Genomic DNA, 8,924 nt, shown 5'->3' on the forward strand with positions numbered 1-8,924 from the left:
CACTTCTCAGGTATAGCCTAAGTAGACTGGTAGCTTCCATGCCCTTAGAGCACTCTCTTTGGGAACGCTGAGGTCTGATTGAAGAAATTTGACAATCCTGAGACTAATGTGCTAGGGAGATGATTGTGATTGAAGAGCTCAGCTTTTTTCCCCCATTTTTATCAAGGCATTGGATTTGTAGTGAAGTCTCTCCAAACTAGCCCATGCACCAGCTGAATACTGCTGAGTGACCTTAGTTGATGCCTCTTGGAGCAGAAGAATCAACCTAAGTAATCCAGACCCAAATTCCTGACCCATGACATTATGAGCTATGGTAAAATGGTTATTTTAAGTCAGTGAGTTCAAGATACTTTGTTACACGACAATAGATGACTGGAACATGTCTGTGGGATCAGTGAGGGTCGTCTGATCTAGATTGGCCTCAACTGGTCTCACCTGGGCTCACTCACATCTGTGGATCAGTTGTGGACTTTCATCTAGATTGAGTTGGGCTGGGGCAGCTTACCTGGGGAAGCTCTGCTCCATGTGTCTCTCATCCTCCTTCTGTGACAAGCAAGGTCGGCCATGCATATCCATCTCATGGCAATGGCCAAAGTGCAAGAGCAAGTGGAAACACATAAGGCCTCTTGAGACCTAGGCTTGGAAATGGTATCCTGTCACTTCCACCTCAGTCTAGTGGCCAAAGTCACATGGCTGAACTCAAAGTCAAGGGGCTGGAGTATAGACATCATTTCTTTTGTGGGAGACAGTGCAAAACTCATACATCAAAGAGTGTGAGTACAGGGAAGGGTGGCAAATTGGAGACAATAATGCAATCTACTACATTTACTTCATTTCATTTTAGCAAACATTTATGAGATACACAGTATGCTAGACACTGGGAACACAGAAACAAAAGAGACCTAACTTTCTGCTCTTGAAATGCCTACAGTCCAGGCAAACTTCAGGAGGAGTAAAAGGGCTTTTACTGTATTTAGGTTTATTGGGGACCTGAATCTCCTTTAAGATCTTTATTTCTAACCCCTCTGTTAAGATTTATACCTGTGTTAAACTTCAGAGTTAGCATTTGAGTCATGTCTTATTGTTTTAATGACTTAAAATTTGGTCAAAAGCCCTTATTTGCTTGACTCATTGTGGAGGTTTTGTTTGGCTAAGTGTTTGTGTTTTTACACAAACATGAAAAAATCCAAATGAAAAGAAAAAATATATATGCACCATCAATCAGGTTGCTATCAACTCTTGCTCTACTGTTTTTCAAAGGGCTTCATCTCCAAGTTCTTGGGGAGCTTCATCATAGTCTTAAGGTAGTGACTACATTATCCTTTAATATCTGTATTAAATTGGGAAGCAGGAAGCTACAATGCAAGGAAGACATTTATGAGGACAAGTCACACCCTCCAGTAGGGACACTGAGCACCTTCATAATATTGGTTGGTTCTGCTCATTCCTTTCTGTGGTCCTTTAGCTTCTTGTCAGATGGGCTGTGTTCTCCTCTGTAACTTTGCCCCACACTAATATGTTCCACGGTCAGAGCCAGACTTCTTGTCTTTCCTCTTCCTCATGTCTCCCATTCAGTTCCTGTTTCTTGTCCCACTTTCTTCCACTGAAGGGCCTCAGGCTGAGCTCCTTGAAGGGCCTAACTCAGTTTGTTCTGCAGCATCTCTGATCACTCATTAATCCCCAGGCAGCACAGCACAGTGGGGAACACATGGGCTGACTTTGGAGTCAAATGGATTTAGGTTTTAATCCCAGCTCCACTGCCTACTAATACTGTGATCTTGGGCAGGCTACTTAACCATGCCTCAGTTTTATAATCCATTATGTGGGCATAGTAAATCTTACCTTGCATGGTTCATGTGTGAGGTAGTTGTAATAATAGTTACAGAGTGCTTAGAAAATGCCTGTCATGATCTCAGTGTTAGTTCCTTTCCCTTCCCCATCTCAATAGCTATCTCTTATTTGCCACCTCATGACTGGTTTACCAAGGGGCTATCACACCATGTTTTCAGGATCAAAAATACTTTGTGTGCCTAGAAGAATAATACAGATATGTTTTAGTCAGGAATAAAAACCCTGTTTTTTCCCCATATAACCTCATTTTGTTTAAGAGAACATAAACCATGCCTTAGAGCATTAACAGTCAGCATTTTGTAAGCTCAAATTATTTTTATAGCAAAGTGGTAAGAAAATTAAAAGTTACCAATATTTCACTTTGCATACTTTGCACTTTGGATATTTGCCATATTTGAATGTTTACTGCAGATAAGATCCTTAGAGATGGGGCTCGATTTATTTGTCTTTATATTGTATGACCCAGCACAGGACCTGACAATTCTTCTATGCTTAAGTAAACGTTTTTTGAACAAATGAATATTTCATTGAATGCAATTGTATGAACTAATGAAAGTTGAATTATTTTACATCTAAACTGAATATTTGTGTTGTCTGGTTTTGGCTGGATTTAGCTTAGTGATGCACAGTAACCTTGTATATGTGCTCAGTGTTGCAGGGATGGGGGGAGTGGATCTGTGGGATCTGTATTTGGAGAGATGCATTATTATCATCTGCTCTTCACACTTTCCTCTTTGTTTTTGTTGTTTCTCATCTTTCCTACTAGATTGTCAACTCCCAGAGGGCAGAGGCCATGGCTTATTCTGTATTACTGTATGTTACCACATATCATTTCTCAGTGCCTGTAATACTGTCAGTACTCAGTAAATATTGATTGAATGGATGAATATGGTAACAAAGGCAGCTTGAAGGAAGATTAGCACTTTTGGATCTTTATAGTGTTTTGGAAATGTAGCATCCTTTGTCCCTTCTCATCTGCTTTGATTTATATCTGTCTCCTCCATAGCTGTTTCATTGATCCTACACTTGGATTTATTATTCTTTAATCTCACCCTTATAAATGTCATATGATTTGTGAGAAAGCGTTGAGGCTATTTATTTTATAATTTTTTTCCTTTTTAATTATTTATTTAATTTTTTAACATCTTTATTAGAGTATAATTGCTTTACATTGTTGTGTTAGTTGCTGCTGTATAAAAAAATGAATCAGCTATACATGTACATATATCCCCATACGCCCCCCCTTCTTGAGTCTCCCTCCCACCCTCCCTATCCCACCCCTCTAGGTGGTCACAAAGCACTGAGCTTATCTCCCTGTGCTATGCAACTGCTTTCCACTAGCTATCTATTTTAGGTTTGGTAGTGTATATATGTCCATGCCACTCTCTCACTTCATCCCAGCTTACCCTTCCCCTTCCCTGTGTCCTCAAGTCCATTCTCTACATCTGTGTCTTTATTCCTGTCCTGCCCCTAGGTTCTTCAGAACCACTTTTTTTTTTTAGATTCCATATATATGTGTTAGCATACGGTGTTTGTTTTTCTCTTTCTCACTTACTTCACTCTGTATGACAGACTCTAGGTCCATCCACCTCACTACAAATAACTCAATTTCATTTCTTTTTATAACTGAGTAATATTCCATTGTATATATGTGCCACATCTTCTTTATCCATTCTTCTGTCGATGGACACTCAGGTTGCTTTCATGTCCTGGCTATTGTAAATAGAGTTACAATGAACATTTTGGTACATGAGTCTTTTTGAATTATGATTTTCTCAGGGTATATGCCCAGTAGTGGGATTGCTGGGTCATATGGTAGTTCTATTTTTAGTTTTTTAAGGAACCTCCATACTGTTCTCCATAGTGGCTGTATCAATTTACATTCCCACCAACAGTGCAAAGGGGTCCCCTTTTCTCCACACCCTCTACAGCATTTATTTTTGTAGATTTTTTGATGATGGCTCTTCTGACTGGTGTAAGGTGATACCTCATAGTGATTTTGATTTACATTTCTCTAATGATTAGTGATGTTGGCATCCTTTCATGTGTTTGTTGGCAATGTGTATATCTTCTTTGGAGAAATGTCTGTTTAGGTCTTCTGCCCATTTTTGGATTGGGTTGTTTGTTTTTTTGATATTGAGCTGAATGAGCTGCTTATATATTTTGGAGATTAATCCTTTGTCAGTTGCTTTGTTTGTACATATTTTCTCTCATTCTTAGGGTTGTCTTTTTGCCTTGTTTATGGCTTCCTTTGCTGTGCAAAAGCTTTTAAGTTTCATTAGGTCCCATTTGTTTATTTTTGTTTTTATTGCCCTTTCTGTATGAGGTGGGTCCAAAAGGATCTTGCTATGATGTATGTCATAGAGTGTTCTGCCTATGTTTTCCTCTAAGAGTTTTATAGTGTCTGGCCTTATATTTAGGTCTTTAATCCATTTTGAATTTATTTTTGTGTATGGTGTTAGGAAGTGTTCTTATTTCATTCTTTTACATGTAGCTGTCCAGTTTTCCCAGCACCACTTATTGAAGAGGCTGTCTTTTCTCCATTGTATACTCTTGTCTCCTTTATCAAAGATAAGGTGACCATATGAGCATGAGTTTATCTTTGGGCTTTCTATCCTGTTCCATTGATCTATATTTCTGTTTTTGTGCCAGTACCATACTGTCTTGATTGCTGTAGCTTTGTAGTATAGTCTGAAGTCGGGGAGCCTGATTCCTCCAGCTCTGTTTTTCTTTCTCAAGGTTGCTTTGGCTATTTGGAGTCTTTTGTGTTTCCATACAAATTGTGAAATTTTTTGTTCTAGTTCTGTAAAAAATGCCATTGGTAATTTGATAGGGATTGCAATGAATCTGTATATTGCTTTGGGTAGAATAGCCATTTTCACAGTGTTGATCCTTCCAATCCAACAGCATGGTATGTCTCTCCATCTATTTGTATCATCTTTAATTTCTTTCATCAGTGTCTTATAGTTTTATGCATACAGGTCTTCTGTCTCCTTACGTAGGTTTATTCCTAGATATTTTATTCTTTCTGTTGCAATGGTAAATGGAGGGTTTTCTTAATTTCACTTTCAGATTTTGCATCATTAGTGTATAGGAGTGAAAGAGGTTTCTGTGCATTAATTTTGTATCCTGCTACTTTACCAAATTCATTCATTAGCTCTAGTAGTTTTCTGGTAGCATCTTTAAGATTCTCTCTATATAGTATCTTGTCATCTGCAAAGAGTGACAGATTTACTTCTTCTTTTCCGAATTGGATTCCTTTTATTTCTTTCTCGTCTCTGATTGCTGTGGCTAAAACTTCCAAAACTATGTTGAATAATAGTGGTGAGAGTGGGCAACCTTGTCTTTTTCCTGACCTTAGTGGAAATGGTTTCAGTTTTTCGCCATTGAGAATGATGTTGTCTTTGGTTTTGTTATATATGGACTTTATTATGTTGAAGTAAGTTCCACCTATGCCTACATTCTTGACAGTTTTTATCATAAATGGGTGTTGAATTTTGTCAAAGCTTTTTTTACATCTATTGAGATGATCATATGGATTTTAGCCTTCAGTTTGTTAATATGGTGTATCACATTGATTGATTTGCCTATATTGAAGAATCCTTGCATTCCTGGGTTAAACCCCAGTTGATCATGGTGTATGATCCTTCTCACGTGCTGCTGGATTCTAGTATTTTGGTGAGGATTTTTGCATCTATGTTCAACCATGATATTGGCCTGTAGATTTCTTTTTTTGAAACCACTTTGTCTGGTTTTGGTATCAGGGTGATGGTGGCCTCATAGAATGAGTTTGGGAGTGTTCCACCCTGTGCTATATTTTGGAAGAGTTTGAGAAGGATAGGTGTTAGCTCTTGTCTAAGTGTTTGACAGAATTCATCTGTGAAGCCATGTGGTCCTGGGCTTTTGTGTGTTGGAAGATTTTTAATCACAGTTGAAATTTTAGTGCTTGTGATTAGTCTGTTTATATTTTCTATTTCTTCCTGGTTCTGTCTCGGAAGGTTGTGTTTTTTAAGAATTTGTCCATTTCTTCTGGGCTGTCCATTTTATTGGCATATAGTTGCTTGTAGTAATCTCTCATGATCCTTTGTATTTCTGCAGTGTCAGTTGTTACTTCTCCTTTTTCATTTCTAATCCTATTGTTATGAGTCTTCTCCCTGTTTTTCTTCATGAGTCTGGCTAATGGTTTATCCTTTTGTTTATCTTCTCAAAGAACCACATTTTAGTTTTATTGATCTTGGCTATCATTTCCTTCATTTCTTTTTCATTTATTTCTGATCTGGTCTTTATGATTTCTTTCCTTCTGCTAACTTTGGGGTGTTTTTGTTCTTCTTTCTCTAATTGTTAGGTGTAAGGTTAGGTTGTTTATTTGAGATATTTTTTGTTTCTTGAGGTAGTATTGTATTGCTGTAAACTTCCCTCTTAGAACTGCTTTTGCTGCATCCCATAGGTTTTGAGTCATTGCGTTTTCACTGTCATGTGTTTCTTGGTATTTTTTGATTTCCTCTTTGATTTCTTCAGTGATCTCTTGGTTTTTTAGTGGTGTATTTTTTAGCCTCCATGTGTTTGTATTTTTTACAGTTTTTTTCCTGTAATTGATAACTAGTCTCATAACGTTGTGGTCAGAAAAGATACTTGATATGATTTCAACTTTCTTAAATTTACCAAGGCTTGATTTGTGACCAATGGTATGGTCTATCCTGGAGAATGTTCCATGAGCACTTGAGAAGAAAGTGTATTTTGTTGTTTTTGGATGGAATGTCTTATAAATAATTAAGTCCATCTCATTTAATGTATCATTTAAAGCTTGTGTTTCCTTATTTATTTGCATTTTGGTTTTTCTGTCCATTGGTGAAAGTAGGGATTAAAGTCCCCTACTATTATTGTGTTACTGTCGATATCCCCTTTTATGGCTATAAGCATTTGCCTTATGTATTGAGGTGCTCCTATGTTGGGTACGTAAATATTTACAATTTTTATATCTTCTTGGATTGATCCCTTGATCATTGTGTAGTGTCCTTCTTTGTCTCTTGTAATAGTGTTTATTTTAACGTCTATTTTGTCTGATATGAGTATTTCTGCTGCAGCTTTCTTTTGATTTCCATTTTCATGGAATATCTTTTTCAATCCCCTCACTTTCAGTCTGTATGTGTCTGAAGTGGGTCTGAAGTGGGTCTCTTGTAGACACCATTTATATGGGTGTTGTTTTTGTATCCATTCAGCCAGTCTCTGTTTTATGGCCGGAGCATTTAATCCATTTACATTTAAGGTAATTATCAATATGCATGTTCCTACTACCATTTTCTTAATTTTTTTGTGTTTGTTATTGTAGGTCTTTTCCTTCTCTTGTGTTTCCTGCCTACAGAAGTTCCTTTAGCATTTGTTGTAAAGCTGGTTTCATGGTGATGAATTTTCTTAACTTTTGCTTGTTTGTAAAGGTTTTAATTTCTCTGTTGAATCGGAATGAGATCCTTGTTGTGTAGAGTAATCTTGGTTTTAGGTTTTTCCCTTTCATCACTTTAAATATGTCCTGCCACTCCCTTCTGGCTTGCAGAGTTTCTGCTGAAAGATCAGCTGTTAACTTTTTGAGGATTCCTTTGTATGTTATTTGTTGCTTTTCCCTTGCTGCTTTTAATATTTTTTCTTTATGTTTAATTTTTGATAGTTTGATTAATATGTGCCTTGGTGTGTTTCTCCTTGGATTTATCCAGTATGGGACTCTCTGCACTTCCTGGTCTTGATTGATTATTTGCTTTCCCATATTAGGGAAGTTTTCAACTATAATCTCTTCATATATTTTCTCAGTCCCTTTCTTTTTCTTTTCTTCTTCTGGGACCCCTATAATTTGAATGTTGGTGAGTTTAATGTTGCCCCAGAGGTCTCTGAGACTGTCCTCAATTCTTTTCATTCTTTTTTCTTTTTTCTGCTCTGTGATAGTTATTTCTACTATGTTATCTTCCAGGTCACTTATCTGTTCTTCTGCCTCAGTTATTCTGCTATTGATTTCTTCTGGAGAATTTTTAATTTCATTTATTTTGTTGCTTATCATTGTTTGTTTGCTCTTTAGTTCTTCTAGGTCCTTGTTAAACATTTCCTGTATTTTCTCCATTCTATTTCTAAGATTTTGGATCATCTTTACTATCATTACTCTGAATTCTTTTTCAGGTAGACTGCCTATTTCCTCATCAGTTTTTTTGGTCTAGTGGGTTTTTACCTTGCTCCTTTACCTGCTGCGTATTCCTCTGTCTTCTCATTTTGCTTAACTTACTGCATTTGGGGTCTCCTTTTCATAGGCTGCAGGTTCATAGTTCCCATTGTTTTTCGTGTCTGCCCCAGTGGGTAAAGTTGGTTCAGTGGTTTGTGTAGGCTTCCTAGTGGAGGGGACTAATGCCTGTGTTCTTGTGGATGAGGCTGGAATTTTCTGGTGGGCAGGACTGCATCCAGTTGTGTGTTCTGGGGTGTCTATGAACTTAGTATGACTTTAGGCAGCCTCTGTGCTAATGGGTGGGGTTGTGTTCCTGTGTTGCTAGTTGTTTGGCATGGGGTTTTCAGCACTGGAGCTTGCTGATCGTTGAGTGGAGCTGGGTGTTAGCGTTGAGATGGAAATCTCTGGGAGAGCTCTTACCAATTGATATTACGTGGGGCCAGGAGGTCTCTGGTTGACCGGTGTCCTGAACTCGGCTCTCCTACCTCAGCGGCACAGGCCTGGCACCCGGCCAGAGCACCAAGACCCTGTCAGCCACACGGCCAGGTACGTGGGGATTTTCTTTCCTTTTGGGAAGTCTGAGGACTTCTGCCAGCATTCAGTAGGTGTTCTGTAGGAGTTGTTCCACATGTAGATGTAGTTTTGATGTATTTGTGGGGAGGAAGTTGATCTCCACTTCTTACTTCTCTGCCATCTTGAAGGTCCTAAGGTTGAGGCTTTGATATTAAATAGACGTGGATTTAAGTTCTGACTTAATAACTTGTGGGTTGTGTGATCTTTAACAAGGTACCTGGTGCCTGTTTCCTCATCTGTGAAGGTGTGTGAGAGTGTTGTCTACCTGGCAGAACTGTTTTGAGAACAGATTGCATTG

This window comes from Mesoplodon bidens (assembly GCF_964165515.1).
Source record: "Mesoplodon bidens genome assembly, chromosome: 5".
Classification (NCBI taxonomy): domain Eukaryota; kingdom Metazoa; phylum Chordata; class Mammalia; order Artiodactyla; family Ziphiidae; genus Mesoplodon; species Mesoplodon bidens.